At 38.6% G+C, this 16,695-nt stretch overlaps 1 protein-coding gene and 1 long non-coding RNA gene across 15 annotated transcripts in view; both read right to left on the minus strand.

Moving 5' to 3' along the window:
* Positions 1–16,695, minus strand: part of USP6NL (USP6 N-terminal like) — a 200,877-nt gene that overhangs the window by 111,117 nt on the left and 73,065 nt on the right. The window lies entirely within an intron of this gene.
* Positions 240–16,689, minus strand: LOC308065750. The gene is made up of 2 exons (XR_013928909.1): positions 12,767–16,689; positions 240–12,646 (listed from the first exon to the last, which is right to left on the minus strand). It is a non-coding gene; the product is annotated as an uncharacterized lncRNA (long non-coding RNA).

Consider the following 16,695-nt stretch of genomic DNA (forward strand, 5'->3'; position numbering starts at 1 on the left):
CTTTACCACTAAGCTTACTTGACCAAAGAGCTGTTGTGTTCAAAGTTCTTTGTAAGGTGCATTTTCATTTCTCATAATTTCTATTTCAGACACACCACTTGCTTAACAACCCTCTCTACTTGCTGTAGTCTTTCTTACCCCAGAGAGAATCAGTCAGTGCACTATGAAGAACTTTGGGGTCCTTTATCCTGAAACATGATGCAGGAATAACTGTGACATGTACAAGTCTCTTTTATATATATATATAGTCAATTAAATTCAGTATTTCTATATTACTGAACTCAGTATAACGGGGCTATTAAAAAACTTGAATCCTCATCAAACCTGTGGTGCAATCCCTACACAAAATAGCTTCTCAAACTATTTCTCAATTGTTTTCTCATGCTTTCCTCAAAGTACTAAGTGCAATATCACCTTGTATTACTGCATGCACATTTTAACTGAAAACTATTCTGAAATCATATTTGCTGTCACATATTAAATACAATGTGGGGAAATGTTTCTTGCAGAAAACCTATCTTCATGGTCTTGCTAACTTGATCATGAAGAAATAGATGCTATGCATTCAGGTTTTCATTCATGATGCAATGGTAAGTGTTTAAATTCAGGAGGAAAACATACTTGCTGCTACCCAGGAGAATTACTCTGAGGGCATTATTAAAAAAAAAGATTCAGTCATTTATATAGTTTTGAAACTTCTATGATAAGGAATTTCCGAGTGAAACATTCACAAAAACATTAGTAAAGCACAGAGCTCAAATGCACAAGTGTCATGAAATAAATATATGAAAAGTGATCATGCACAGCTAAGATATGAGAAAGAAAGGCAGAATTCAGTTAGCAGATACCTAACAAAAAGGTTTTAGTACAAATGGAGCTGTACAATATAGAACTCAGATTGTTGAGTAACAAATTGCAAAAACATTTCAGTACTCAGATGTGTTAGGAAAAAGTAAATCTTCCCCAAGTATCAACAGTTTCTAGGCTGCGTAATTTGTCAGAAGTGAGTTGTAGGAGTCTAACTTTACTAGACAAAAAATTAGTGTCTCCAGACTAGAAAACCAATTCCACAACAATAAACACACTTGACTAGGTGTTCTTTTAGGTCTGCCTTCCTTCTAGTGTCAAATACATGGGACATAAAACTGTCAAGTAATACACCGTATTATGGATAGTTACAACAGTGCTTTGCAACTGAATGATGCCTTATTTGTATGTATACATACTGTTTCCCCATAGCTTTTACTGCCTCATGTCATATAATATACATACTGATCTGTGTCCTAAAGTTAGCTGAAAAGTGTCTTACAGTCATCTTATAGAACAGAAGATAAATAAGATAATTCTGTAATTCACAGGACACACAGCATTGTTACTTAGACAATTTTTATACTACATTATGTCACAAGATGGGCTACAAAGCAAACTGTTTTCTGAAGTCAACTGAAAAAAACTCATTAACCATTAGGTAGAAATAAAACTATTTCAGTGTCATGCCTTTCTTTAGACCTATGATAAAGTTATTCAACTCTTTGTAGCACAAATCTAAAGCATAACTTAAGTGTTGAATTCAGGACAAATTAATTTTCACAACAATTTGGATTATTAATGATTGCTTTAATGCTCCAACCTTTCAATAGACATTAACAGCAATAGTGTCATTTTCAAACCCAATAATACATGGAACAGATTTCTGAAAATATTAAGGAGAAAGTAAGAAAGCTGTTTTTTAAACTAAATGATAGATTCTCCACAGATAAAATTCCATGGATCACTTCCTTTTTTCCATTAAACATTTTACTTCTATAAATCACAATTTGATTGTCTGTGTCTATCAAAATAATTGGAGCTTTGCTATTGCAATCATTCACTTTGAGTTTTCACTCAATAATCTCTGCACAGTATAGGGGTGGTGACTATAGCAGATGAAAAAATACCTTTCAGAAGTTTTGTTAAAATTCATATGCAAGCCAAAGCAATTAATTAACATACAAGATAAGGCAATTTGATATTGCACAATATAAGTACCAGGAAATATGCTGTAACAAAGAATTTAATGCAGGTAAGATTGGATTGCATGTGATTTTTGTGACTAGGCTTTAGTTACAATTATTATTTGTGGATTCTGTGGATGTTGCTGCCAATATGCACAGCACTGTGCCATGAACATGTAGCTCCTGCCGAGACGAAAGTCTCAGGTAATGCAACTCTCAGATATAAGATAAATTAAAATCAAAAGATTTATCAAATTCAATTAAATAATTCTCAAAGTGGTGACTTTTTAGTAATTTACTGCTTGGGAGAAGATAACTTTGCTATAAAGTTTGTATTGCCAATATAAAAAGTGATTAAGAAATTAACAGCAAAAAGATACCTGTATTTTCACTGCCACATGCTAAAATAGATGCTTCCTTGTGTCTTTAGTGAAAGGCATGTTATATGCGCAAACTTTAATGCCTTCCAAGCTTGGAATCAAGAAAACCTTTGAGAAAATCCATAATCTGCTTAATTGAGCACAGCAGCATTTCTAGTGACTTCTGATGTCACTAACTGAATATAAACAAACACTGAGGTTAAAAACATCTTCTCAGAATCACATTCTGAGTGTTTTTATAAGAGAGTAAATTTTATCTAAGCTACCTTACATCTCTCAAGAGGGTAAAGGCAAATGAAAAAGAATGAATCTCCTTGCCTTGCTTCTGATTTACATCTGATATATAAATGTGTAACACACCTAGGATTTTTTCCTTAAGCATACATATGTGTGTGTGTATATATATATTGCTTTTAAGTAATGCTTAAAGGTTAGTTACTGTACAGCTCTCTTACACTATATATTAATAGCAATCCAGGATTTACATGTTGGCAGCTTTATCTGTATTAAAATTCATGTGCTATACAAAGCATATTCCAACATTAACTAACTAAGATGGTAGTGTTCCAGCGATATATACTTGTTCACTGCTGAAGCTCAATGCTTTATGTACCTGCACTTGCTTCGTTTATGAAATAATCTTCTGCAGTCTCAAATTCCATTTTGGTGGATCTTTCACTTGGGTTGAGAGCAGCAACATCTTTGCGCTTATAAAAGCTGTCCAGCCCCAGACCTCTTTTAGCACTTTTTAATTATAGCGTCACTGAAGCACACTCTGGCCATTCCTGTATTCTGTTATTTTAAACTTCTAGAAATGCTAAATATAGTAGGAAATGTATGTGGCAATAATGAATATGTTATGTTAAATCCTTACATTTTAGAGTTTAAAGAGTAACTCAAACCCAATGCATATTGGTTTATGTATATTGTATAAATTAAATCATATTACCATATTCAATCATTTTTTCAGTTCTGCTACCTAATAACTCTTTTCATAAAAGGAAGCAGTTCACTAATTCCTCATACACAGTGGGTGATCTTTTACTCAAATCAAGTAGCGGCAGCTGTTAACAAAAATACACTATTTGTCCTTAGTTGGCAGAATTATCCTGCAGCTTATTTTTTGTGTTTGCAATCAAATCTGCGGGATTGAATTCACCTCATTTCCTTCCATAGCTGCAGAGGGTTGTTGAAGTGACAGCCTGGACTAACTCAGCTGAAAGAATGTATTTAAAATTCAAACTTCAGCTTTGGTCCTAAGAATAAGAGTAAGAAATGGGTACAATTATGACAGCTTTAGGGGAAAAAAAAATACACACCATTTGAAATGATAGCAAATAACAGAACATTCCTTCCTTCCATGGAAAGGACGTGCATAAAGGGATAGTAGTAGAAGAACCATACACTACATAATCATGAAAACATGGAGGGGTGGTGAGGTGGTGGTGGGTGGTAGTGGGAATTAAAAAACATCAAAACCTCTTCCAAATGATTCTTAAAAAAAACAACTTTCATTAACAAGAACAAAACTGAATTAAAAGAGAAGAGCATCTTAAATGCTTTTGTAAAGAATTTGAATTTAGCAGTCCAAACCACAGAAAAAATTGTTAACTTCTAGACATATAGATATTAAAAATGGATGCAACCATGAAAGCACTGCACATGGGCAAAGCTGCTGATTTTCCAATGGAAGCCAAAATTAAACAACAAAAGCATGGCTAAGAGATACACCTGACATCCTAGGGCTCTCTTTTTGTGGCTATAAGTACCAATCCAGGATGGGTTCTTTAGCTGTTGTTTGAATTACAGGTGGTTGGCTGCTTCTCTTCAAACCGGTCCAAAATAGATGACTTCAAGCCTTGCACAAAATGAGCTGATTCTGGGTTCAAATAGCCTCCTTAGCTTTCTGAGGTTCTAAAGCAAGCCTGTCTCAGACAGTGACCTAGCCAAAACCAGAAGACCGACCCTTCCTCCTTCTTCTGGTGAAGTTCTACCACCAAGAATGCAAGTGGTGTGCAAATACTGTGAGATCCTATATGATTGTAAAACTCACAGGTGATCATCTGGGAGAGAAAGTCTGGCATTCCCCTCCCTTCTGCTAGGTCTGGTTTAGACAATTTTCATGGAACACCTTTGAGCAAATGGCTACTTTTGCCATCAGGCTGGCAAGAAATACTTGTTAAAATAGCAAGTGTGAGTAAAAGTGAACAGCAAAAACATTGAAGAGTTCCTTGCAGCAACTGAAACACATTCAAAAACATTTGCTATTGCAAAATAAGATCAATTTAAGGAAGCAATTACTGAAAACTGCCACAAACATCTCATGCTTTTAGAATTAAGTTCAAACACATCCATGTAAAGAAAAGGTTCACAATGCAACCACCGCCATAATCGGAGATGAATGCAGAGATCAAACTGCACTGTCCATCATGGAAGCAAAGCTGTAAACTAAAACAATCAGGATGGATAACGACTAAGTAAAATTTACAGCAAATCCAATGTACTCTTCCACTGTCAGTGACATTTAAATAAAACTCCCTTTTTTCCTGGGTCTCTAAAACATATGTCTCCAAAACTTAGCCCCATCATTTCACAGCTGCATAATAAGCAGAGATTCATTTCAACTTCTCAGGAGTTCCATAACTGATAAACAGTAAAATTTGTAAAACTTCTTCATTTATGTTTGTTATGATTTCATCAGTGCTGTGTTTTCAAACCAGGCTTTGTGATACAGAAATGCAGTTAAAATATTTAGAAGTAGTTCCCTGTGAAAGCATGCAAAGAGAAAAAAAAAAAGAAAAAAGATTTTGTCTAATGCTGGGAAGATGGACCTAAAAAAAAGCAGCATTCTGAATGTCAATTACTAACCCAAGAAAACTTCTATTTCTCTCCTTAAATAAAAATAGTATCTTCAGTGTACATTGGAGCAAAAGGGAAGAGCATTAAATAGAGCTGAAATTTGTGGTTGGTTTGGGGTTTTTTTGAACACCAGTTTCTCGTTACATTGATTAGCAATGAATATTTCACAGCAAAATCAGTCCAGTGAAGTGATTTTTTTTTTCTTTGGCAGCTGAAAGAGGCTGAACTTAGCACATTTTTTTCCCCCAAGGCAGGAAAGAATTAAGCCACCCTCCTGACAAGTAGGCCTGACCCTGTCTCACAAAGCTGAGAAGAAAAGAGGAGAGGAAAATGACAGCAAATCCCTACTGAATGACCACAATACAGTAAGATTTACATTTATCATAGAATGGTTTTGGGTTGGAAGGGACCTTAAAGATCAACTAGTTATTTATAATTGAACTGTTAAGACTAAATATATCATTGTTCTTTTAGCCCATCATCGTATCACTTAATGTGTTTGGTAAAACTTACTGTACCTAGAAAATCAGGGATAGTGGCTGTGTGTCACTATGAACAATAACACCTGCAGCTCTAATAACCTTAGAGCTCTTTCCTTAAACTTTGATGTGCAGACTTTTCTACTAAAAATTGGAAATTAAAATGATATAAAAAACTCCTATTCTCTGAATACTACTTTGAATATTACCAAACAACAGCTACCACTCTTCTTTAATTTCTATTACCCAAAGCTTTTGGCATCTCAGCATAACTGCTTTTGCTGTCAAGAACCCTCAGAAATCAGTACTTATATCTCTTATCTAGAGAGACTTTACCTGTGTACCTACTCAAATCAGCAAGGTTTGATGTGTGAGAGTTATTGTCCTTGGACACGTGGTTCAACAGGCGCACTGTAGAAAGTATTAGGGGATGCACAAAGAATATTTTAGATACAAGGGCTATGTTCCAGCAAGACTATGTATAAATTACCAAGAAACAGAACAAAGGAGAGGACAACTAGTTGCTCATCATGTTGCTCCCTATTAAAAAGTTCAGGGCAAAACAATAATACTGAAAAAAAAATCAATAGCTTAATTTGGAGAAATCTAATGGAGTATCTCACAATTCTTGATTGAGCTCTCCATTTCTTTGCTCTCCTAGCTCATTTTTGCAGCGTGCTGCAAAAATGCATTATGGAGCTAATAAAAACACAATACATATTTTTAAAGAGTAAAGTTTGATAGAAGAGAGCAGGTAGGCCTCTATCTTAGCAAAAGAAAGAATAACTAATTCTGCATTTGAAAAGCATCTCTGGCAACACAATAATCTCCATCATCAGCAAACTACTCTAAAGGCATGTTCACTGTTTTAAGAGACTCAGGGGTAAAGAATAAGAGTATGAGTCAGATTCTCAGCTGCTGTAATTTGGTATGATTCTGTCAGGATCACCACTGAGGTATTATAAGAGCCATACAACAATCTAAGCCAAATTTTTAAGAGAGCTTTCTGAATGTTAGCAGGTGGGAACAACCCACACATCTGTATTTTCTACCATTAGTACTCCTATTGTACATCTTTTCCTTCACTAGAGGAAAAAAACCAACCAAACAAAAACAACCTTGCAAAAATCCAATTTGCCCAACCTCACTACGCTAATCCCTGGATATTCATCAGCATAAAAGCATCTGCCACACTGCACATACATACCCAGTTTCCATTTAATGAACAGGTAGTAAAAGAAAAACATGTTTAAGGTGAATCAGCCAAGTTATAGACCACAAAACTTGACAATATTGGTTAATGCTGTAAGATAACAATTATCAATACAAGTTAACACAGACCTTGATATTAACAAGACCTGAAAAGAATTAATATTGTGCAGGTTGGAGAAATAAAAGTCTTGAAAATAACTGCTGCATTTTTAAAGTGATATCATGACAGCTTTTGATTTTCACAGCTCATTGTGAAGAGTTAACAAGACAATTCAGCTGATGCCGTTCATCAATGAATGATGGAAAGAAAGAAGCTCTTGTAAAGTTGCAGTAAATAAACTGTAGTTTCTTCTGTTATTTCTACTTTATAGCTATTAAGACCTGAGCAATTGTAATGCTTCCCACAATATATTAGTCAGCATGTATTAGTCACAAATTATGTTTCCCAATGTAGAGTAGTAAAATTTGGCCTTGAGCTGTATCTGCCCTGAATTCCAAAAAGTAATGCTATTTTCTTCTTACTTAGAACAGCACAACTGTGGTCTTAAACAGTTTTCTTATAAAACTGAACACCTCCTTCTACAGCTAGGTGATGTACAGAAAGAGATAAATAAAACAATCAGACAAGAATATACATACTTGTGTGTATATAAACAGAATATACACACCAGATAATATAAATCCAAATTGTTAACTCAAAAGGAAAGGGGCAGAATTTATTTATTTTTTAATACTTTTTGCTTGGTCACTATCTGATGAAAGACTGAAATAACTAGTTCCAACAGGTACCAAACAAATGATCCCAGCTGATGTCTCATCCTTGAGAGGGAATGTCATTCAATGACTTAGAGATTATGGTACAAAGAAGGCAGTATATTGAACAGGGGCATACTGGTGTGGAGCCCTAAGTTAAGCAAGATGCCTTCCAGCTGTTCAGAGCCAGCTGTTTGCTCAAATTTTAGTATTCTGCGCTATCCTAGGAAAAAACTGAGGCTGTTCTGCTTATCCTGCTTTCTGACTTTTGGCTGGGTGCTGAAAGGCCCAAAAGAGGACTGGCTCTTTAAACATTAAATTGGTGTTGACCTTCTGAGTTGCAAAATGTTGCTTTCAGCTTCTACCCTGTTCCAGGAGAATGTACAAAGTTTAAACTGTTTTGCAAACCCCTATCAACCAGTGCTCTTGTGACCATTCAACCTTAATATTTGACAGAGAAGGGAGGAGGGGGAAAGAATAAAGTTTTTTGATCCTTGTAGCTAGCCAGAAAGTTTGGCAAAAAATAAACACAAGGATACATTCACAGAAATATATCTTTAAATATATGCTTCAATGATCTTCAGTTAAAGTTTAAATTCTTATTTATTTACAAAATGTTGACAGGCATTTGGTTTTGTTGCTTTCTTTTGCTGCTTTAAGACCTTTAATAATGTAGCTATAAAAATAATCATATAATTGCCATTTCTAAGTAGACAAATTAATATAGATATTATTTAAACTGTAGGCTTAAAAAAGAAATCAAGTATCTTTTAAAATATTCCTAGTAGTAGTTGGGAACTTGCCACTACTCAAGGAATATTAATTCTAGTAGCTTTTTTAACTATCCCAAACCAGTAACAAATCAACTAAAGAATTCAAAGAGGGGGAAGGGGGAAAGCCCAGATCCCAAGGCATGACTGGAATGCCTGCTATGAGCTTCAAGACACTCAGAAATTCCTTTAGTTTTTTTCCCCTGAAGTTATCCCCTTATCAGTGCCTGCTGCTAGAAAAACTGCAAAGTGAAGTATCTAGAAAGCAAATAAAGTTTCTATGAAAGAACAGTCCACAGTGAAAAGATTAAGAACATTTACTTTAAAATCTAGCCAGACTCTAAGATATGACAGAAAGGAACTGTTTTGTTTGGGGTTTTTTTGTGGTGTGCAATGGGTCCAGTTTTCTGGAGTAGGGGTTTTATTTTTTGTTTTCTGGGTTTCTTTAATTGCAACACTGTACTGCTTTTTTGTGTTTATTCTGAGCATAAAATGAGAACTTTTGATTAACTCGGGAGGTGGGGGTGGGAAGTCGCTTGACACAATGGCTTGACAATGTTGACCAAAAAGACACAACAAATCCAAGAGGAAAAAAAAAAAAAAAAAAAAAAAAAGAAAAACACTCACCAAATAAAACCCATATTTTCATGGATACCAAACATACTCCATTTTCTTAATTTCCAAAACCAGCTGAAACAGTTTTTGTTATGACTATCTGTGAAGAGATCCAAGGCATTTCTCCCATTCTTAAAACACTTGATTGAAAAAGTCGTGTATTATAGACTGAGACTGATCTGAGCACTATGGTGGTCCCCTGAGATAGTGTGCTAGGCATCAATCAATAACAGGTACAGAACAAACTATCCATCAGACACAGTTTCAAGTATACATTTTCTAGAAAAGATTATTCAATCATATCAAAACACTGGTAGAATGTACACACAAACACTGGTGCTAGATTTCCTGGAAGACAAAAAAAAATGTTCCTTTTAAAAATTAATGACATTTTTCACACAAGCCCTATTATTCAGCATTCCTGCACTATAATGTGAAAGCAGGAGTCCAGCAGGATTTTTAAAGGAAAAAAAAATGGTATTGAACACTGACCATGCCTTGGGTATGAGTACCCAACTGTTGGGCAGGGAAGTTGCTGCCTTTCTCTAAAAGGAAAATATGTATTTTTAGGATTATAGGTAACCACAGTTCACCTATAAGAAATATTTGATCATAACTAAGATAAGCTCCCGGACATGGGCTCCTCTGAGACAAACCTTATGCAAGGCAAGAGTAAAGTTTTAATAGGCACTACTCCATGTATACGAGGTGACATTGAGGAAGACCAACAGTACTTGACAGAAACAAGTCTACATTAAGATGAACAACCCTAATAGAATAAATACTGTATGAAATTGTATTGAGATCAACCAATGCTACTTGACCTTTTTTGTATTGCTTTGCAAATTGAGATTAATGTAACAGGGTTGGGAATACTGCATTCGAAAAAACGAAGAGCCATCAACAGGGTCTACATGGACCACGTGAAGCATAATCTCAGCTACGAGAAGGCACATCAGCATCCGAAGCATAGTGCTCCCAGAACTGATCTATGTCCTCAGAGTCATTTGAGACCTCTGGACTCTGAAAAGGTCTTTTTTCCCCCTTGGAAAACAGCACACTGAAAGCATCTCTCTTCAAATACATCCTCAGCCTTACAGAAGGAAGAAAACACCGTCGGGTTTTACTACAGACAACCTAGTAACTATGGTTGTGTTTACAGTGTTCTGGTAGCAACGCATACAGAAAAACCTTGCTTCCTCAGCCAGTATCTCAGTTACTTTTTTGTGTCAGTGAGTTTCCAGTGCTTGACTCCGCACCCAGGGTGGCAGTTCCCATCACTACGTGTACTGGGCAGAACTGGTGGGGTTTCAATAGCCAGGTGCTGCAGAGGTGACCTGTGTGGGAGGGGGCCATGACCTGCCCTGTGCCAGTCATGGCTGCTCCAGCCGGCTCTGAAACTGCAATAACCCAGCGACCATATGCCAAAACTTCAGTCAGAGCAACCCGTGACACCGCTACTAAAATATAGTTTTAAAAGCATGGCAACTGCTAGAGGCAGGAGAAATGAAGATGTGGGCAGCAGCAAAAGTGATTTTGCTTCTCATATAGACCATACAGAAAGATGTTGTTGGGAACATGGCTGGAGATGCACTCTTGGAAGGAGGTGTGCCATGCTGAGGTCAGGAGGGACATCTCCAAGGGGACTGCAGCCCACAAGAGACCCACACTGGGGCAGCAGAAAACATGTAAGACTCAAGAGACAGAAGGCAAAAACAAGAAACCAGGAGCAGCAGAAAGAAGCCATGACATGATGGACTTCAATCCCCCTGCAATGCCTGTTGCTTCACCAAAGGAACTAGGGTGAGCCAAGGGTAACCCACAGCAAAAAGCAAGGGAAGTTTGTCCTGGAGGCAGAGGGGAAAGAGGTGTTTCCCCTAGGTGTCCGTTAAAAGTTTTATGTTTCTGGATCCCCCTGCCCAGTATCCATCCAGTTGTGTTATTTGGCAATAAATTAAATTACGTAAAAGATTCCCCAGGTTGAGACTGGTTTGCCCGCAACAGCATAGGACTTAAATAAACCATAATGGCCACCCCTCCTTTACAGCCTCGCAACAACAGTAATTGGTAAGACCAAGTTTTCTACATTTTAGCCAACAATGAGATTTTAACTCACTCTTGTTCATGCATGCTTCATGCAATTTGTAAGCTTCTCTACTGAAAACACACCCATTATAATTTAGTCAGAAAATCACAGAATGGTCAGGGTTGGAAGGGACTTTGGAGATCATCTAGTCCAACCCCTGGTAAAGCAGGTTCTCCCAGACCAGGTTGCATAGAGTCACATCCAGGTGGGTTTTGAATGTCTCCAGAGAAGTAGACAGCACAGCTTCTGTGGGCAGCCTGTTCCCCTGCTCTGCCACCCTCAAGGTACAGAAGGTCTCCCTTGCATTCAGAAGGAGCTCCCTATGCTGCAGTTTGTGCCCATTTCCCCTTGTCCTGTCACTGGGCGCCACTGAAAAGAGCCTGGCCCCATCCTCCTGACAAGATCCCCTCTTGGTCTTCTCTTCCCCAGGCTGAACAGCCCCAGCTCTCTCAGCCTGTCCTCATCAGGGAGATGCTCCAGTCTCCTCACCACCTCTGTAGCCTCTGCTGGCCCCTCTCCAGCAGCTCCCTGTCTCTCTTGAACTGGGGAGCCAAGCACTGGACACAGCACTCCAGGCGGGGCCACACCAGCGCAGAGCAGAGGGGGAAGATCCACTCTGCTCCCTTAACCTGCTGGCCATGCTCCTCCTAACATGCCCCAGGGGTCCCATTGGGACTTGGCCATAAGAGCACACTGCTGGCCCATGGGCAACTTGCTGTCCTCCAGAACTCCAGGGTTCTTCAGAGCTGCCTTCCAGCAAGTCAGCCCCAGCCTGTACTGGTGCATGGGGTGGTTTCTTCGTATGTGCAGGACCCTACACTTGCCTTGGTTGAACCTCACAAGGTTCCCCTTCACCCAACTCTCCAGCCTGTCCAGGTCTCACTGAATGGCAGCGCAGCCTTCTGGTGCACCAGCCACTCCTCCCAGTTCTGTATCATCAGCAAACCTGCTGAGGGCACACTCTGTCCCTGCATCCAGGACAGTGATGAGAAGCTGAACAGGACCAGACCCAGCACTGACCCCCGGGGAACACCACGAGCTACAGGCCTCCAGCCAGAGCCTGCACCGCTGGTCACAGCCCGCTGAGCTCTGCCGCTCGGCCAGTTCTCAGCACACCTCACTGCCCACCCACCTCACCCACACTGCCTGAGCCTGCTCATGGGGATGTTATGGGAGAATGTCAAAAACCTGGCTGAGGTCAAGATAGACAACATCCTCTGCTCTCCCCTTGTCTAACCAGCCAGTCATTCCACCGTAGAAGGTGATTAGGTTGATCAGGCATGATTTCCCCTTGGTGAATCCATGTTCAGTTCCTGATAGCCTTCTTTTCCTCCTCATGCTTAGAGATGACCTCCAGGGTGAGCTGTCCCATGACTCTTCCAGGGATGGAGGTGAGGTTGACTGGTCTGTAGTTTCCTGGGTCCTCCTTGCCTTTTTTGCAGACTGGAGTGACAATGGCTTTCTCCAGTGCTCAGGTACCTCTCCTCTTCTTTGTGACCTTTCAGAAAAGATAGAGAGTGGCTCAGTAATAACATCTGCCAGCTCCTTCAGCACTATGGGGTGCATCCCATCGGGGCCCATCGATTTGTGAGTCAAGTCTGCTTAAGTGATCTCTAACCTGATCCTCATCCACCAAGGGAAAGTCTTCCTTTCTCCAGACTTCCTCTCTTGCCCTCCAGGGTCTGGGAAACCAGAAGGCTGCCCTTGGCAGTGAAGACAGAAGCAAAGAAGTCATTCAGTAACTCCACCTTCTCTGTGTACGTCACTAGGGCACTCACCTCATTCAACAGCAGCCCACATTTTCCCTAGTCATTGTTTTCCTGCTGATGTACTTGAAGAAGCTGTTCTTGTTGTCCATGACCTTCCATTCCAAGTGGACCTCAGCCTGCCTCATCACCTCTCTGCATGTTCTGACCACATCCCTCTATTCCTCCCAAGTGGTCTCTTTTTCCACATTCTCTAAACTTCCTCCTCCTCTTTTTTTTTTTTTTTTTTTAAATGAGGTTTGTCAGCAGCTCCTTGCTCATCCACGCAGGCCTCCTGTCCCCCTTGCTTGATTTCCTACTCATGGGGATGCACCTATCTTTGCCAGTCCCATTGACAAAACTCCTCACAGAGGTGCCTTTTGGTTTGTACCATCTGTTCTTAAACCAAGAGACAGACCCCTTCAGCTCCCTAGGTGATTATTTCACAGCTCAGCATGTTTGCTGGAAACCTTCTTCTCATATGAAACTTCCCTCTAAAACTTCTCTTTATTAATTTCAAACAAGTCTCATTATTATAATGCTTCGGCACTTCTCACTGAACTTACTTTCTTAATACTTAATGAATTTAGGGAACAACTCAGCTTTTTTGGTTTTTGTTTCAAATAGGTATATAGCTATTTTAATAACCTGTCCACACCAATTTCCTTTTAATATCCAAAGTCAATGAAGTTCCATATTCATTTGCAGAATTAGAAAAGTACTACAGTGAACAAATTAAATCGTGTTCTTAAGTCAGCAGCTATGAAAATTTTAAGACAGTGCTAAGATGTTCCTAACTACTGTAAACAATAAATACTACAACAACAATCAGAATCAACCAGAGCTGCAATATATTTCATCCATGGGTTTTAAATGAAAGTAAGCCTTAAGATGAGGTATTTCACCTGAAGGGAAATGTCATATCTGTTTCCAATCACTAGCGATTTCTACACCATTACATAAAAGACAGACACCTTCCCTCTGCTACTCAGTATGTTTTCAGAAGAAAATCTAAGAAGTTTTACCCACTTCTACTGGTATGGCAGGAGGACAATAGAAGGTTCCCCAAGTTGACACACAAATAAGGACACCAGGGCTCAGAAGAATCTTAGATTTGACCAAAACTGCTCTTTGAAAATCTCTAGTCTTTACTTTCTCCCATATTCTCCTTGGTGGTAAGTTACCCAGGCAGTTTGAGTGCTTTATTCTAAACCTATCTTTTCTGCCCTGTCAGTAAACAGCTGAACTTTGAATGCACCCCCTTTGCAGAGCCAATGAAAGCTGCAGACAGAACATAGCCAAGGAAAAAAAAATAAAAAGAGAGGTTTATAGAATACTGATAGTAATAGAGACATATGGCACTTGAGAAAACAAGCCCTAATTTTCCATCAGGTTCCCCACTTTCAGCAGCCTTCTGATACAAAAGACATTTTTCATCTAATTGGTATTTTAAGATGCAAATATAAACAAGGTTACAAATCACTTTTGTAATTTGATCTCAATTTAACTAGAGTACAGCAAGTTTCATACTGTCCCCAGATTTTGAGTTTTCAGTCTGCATCAGCTGTTTGTTAATTTACACTGTAAACACCTGATAGGTCACAGGGAATTATGGCTCTCATGGATGATAACCATTTGAGACTTTTGGTATACACCACTTCATTTCAAATTCCCATAGGAACAGGAGTTTCTTTCAGAAACAGAAGATTGCACAGGCTCAGTGTCACAGTATACATGAATCTAGACCATAGGTAAAATCTATAGTGCAATATATAATGCTTTTTCAAGGAAAGACAGTTGATATGTTTATCTTAATTATAGCTTTCCTATTAGGAGAGCTTTTATTTCTCAGGAAAATAAAAACATCATTTGCAATGAATTTGCTTTAAAGAATCATAAAGCAACCTTGATGGCACTCTCAGGTAAAATCTGCCTTACAATGCAACATCATATAGCATATAAGCAAGAAATATTCCACAAATAGTGAAGAGACAAAGTACCTACACACAGTGTTAATTCGTGCAGTCTTCATTATTATAAATCTTTCAGATTTTTGATCTTTGAAGGTGACTATATAGAGAATGAATTCTGTCTGCATTGGTGACTAAAGACATTACTAGGGAGGAAGTATGGTCTAATCACTATGGTTCACCTACCCTACTACATCACAAGAACAACTGCATTGTGATGTAAGGGTGCCCACAGTAGCCTGTGCCTACAGCAGCACAGAAACTGGCATGTCTTGATTTGCCAAGCAGCACGTTCATAACTGCATCTGAAACATACCATCGCATTGAAGCCAGGAAACACAAGAGTCCTGAAAACTGACTGCAGCAGCAACTGCAGCAGACACGAACATCCTTCCAGGCCTAACAAAAAGGCTAATATTAAATACAAGTAACAGGAAAAGTTCAGGAGTTCATTAGGATACCAAAATCAAGAATCCACTCACAAATCTCAAGGCACATGAATCAATTCCCACTGAAGTCAGTGGTGAACCTAGTGGTGGCTTCAATTACTTCTGCACAAGAAACAATTCTTAAATCCATTCTGCATTAAGAATACCTTCACGTGGTACCAACACAAAGACGTACCTCTCTGTGTAAAACAGAATTGTTTGGAAGTCATACACCAAATTAACTCACCCTGATGAAGCAAAGGCAGTCTACAGGTAAAAATGACTTAACTGACAGCCTATAAAAACAATGACATTACAAAATAGAAAGGGAAGGGGGGAGGAATTCCCCCCAAACCACCACACACACACACACCCTCCACCCCCAGTACTATAAAGCACATAGTTATTATTAAGTTTTCTGATCAGCACTGATTTTTCTGGATTCTAACTGCACTTCACAGAATGGTTTGGGTTGGAAGGGACCTTAAAGACTTATCTTGTCCTAATCCCCCTGCCATGGGCAGGGACACGTTCCACTACACCAGGTTGCTCCAAGCTCCATCCAGCCTGGCCTTGAACACTGCCAGGGATGGGGCAGCCACAGCTTCTCTGGGAAACCTCTTCCAGTGTCACATTCAAACATAAATGCCAAACACCAAGTATAGCAGAGTCTTGACTGGATCTTACTAAAAGTAGCAAATCAGCTTGTGTTCAGTTTCTGCAAGTTGGATTTTCATATCTGCCAGCCACAAAAATCCCAATATAATTTAATACTCTCACCTTTTATTTTCCAAAAAGACAAGAGATTTTTTGTTACAAAGGAGGTACCCACAGGGTAAACAGATCTGGATTCTGGCATTTTCTGACTTGACTTTAAGATGCATCATCAGGTCCCAAATCAGCAGAGACTTCAGTAAAGTTACTAAATACATGAAGTAAAATGGTATTTATCTTTGAAGGATTCAGATAATGGTTGTATATGAACAACTGTGTGAGTAATCTAAAATGTGTTGGGATTTTTTTTAAAGATCAACATTATAACAAAATCCTTAAAAATCCTTCCAAAAATTTCAGGTTTGTTTCTATAACACAGTTACTTAAAACCAAAATTTATCTGCAGATTAATTGAGCTTGAAATACCTTTTTTGTAGACTAGCAATTTCAGTCCCAAATAAAATATTCAAAAATATTTCACTCTCTACGCAGGATCAAATTACAGAACTAAAACCCAGTTAGAAATGGAATTGAAAAGCACAGTAAAAGATTACCCAAAACTTACACAGCAGTTTCCAGAAGATCTATTAAAAGGCATAATAAATTTCAGCACACAGGCAATACAATAAAAAGCATAAACAGTAATAGTAGGAAACTCTTAATCTTACTTTCTTTTCAAGCTTGCTACTT

This window comes from Falco punctatus (assembly GCF_963210335.1).
Source record: "Falco punctatus genome assembly, chromosome: 6".
In the NCBI taxonomy this organism is placed as follows: Eukaryota; Metazoa; Chordata; class Aves; order Falconiformes; family Falconidae; genus Falco; species Falco punctatus.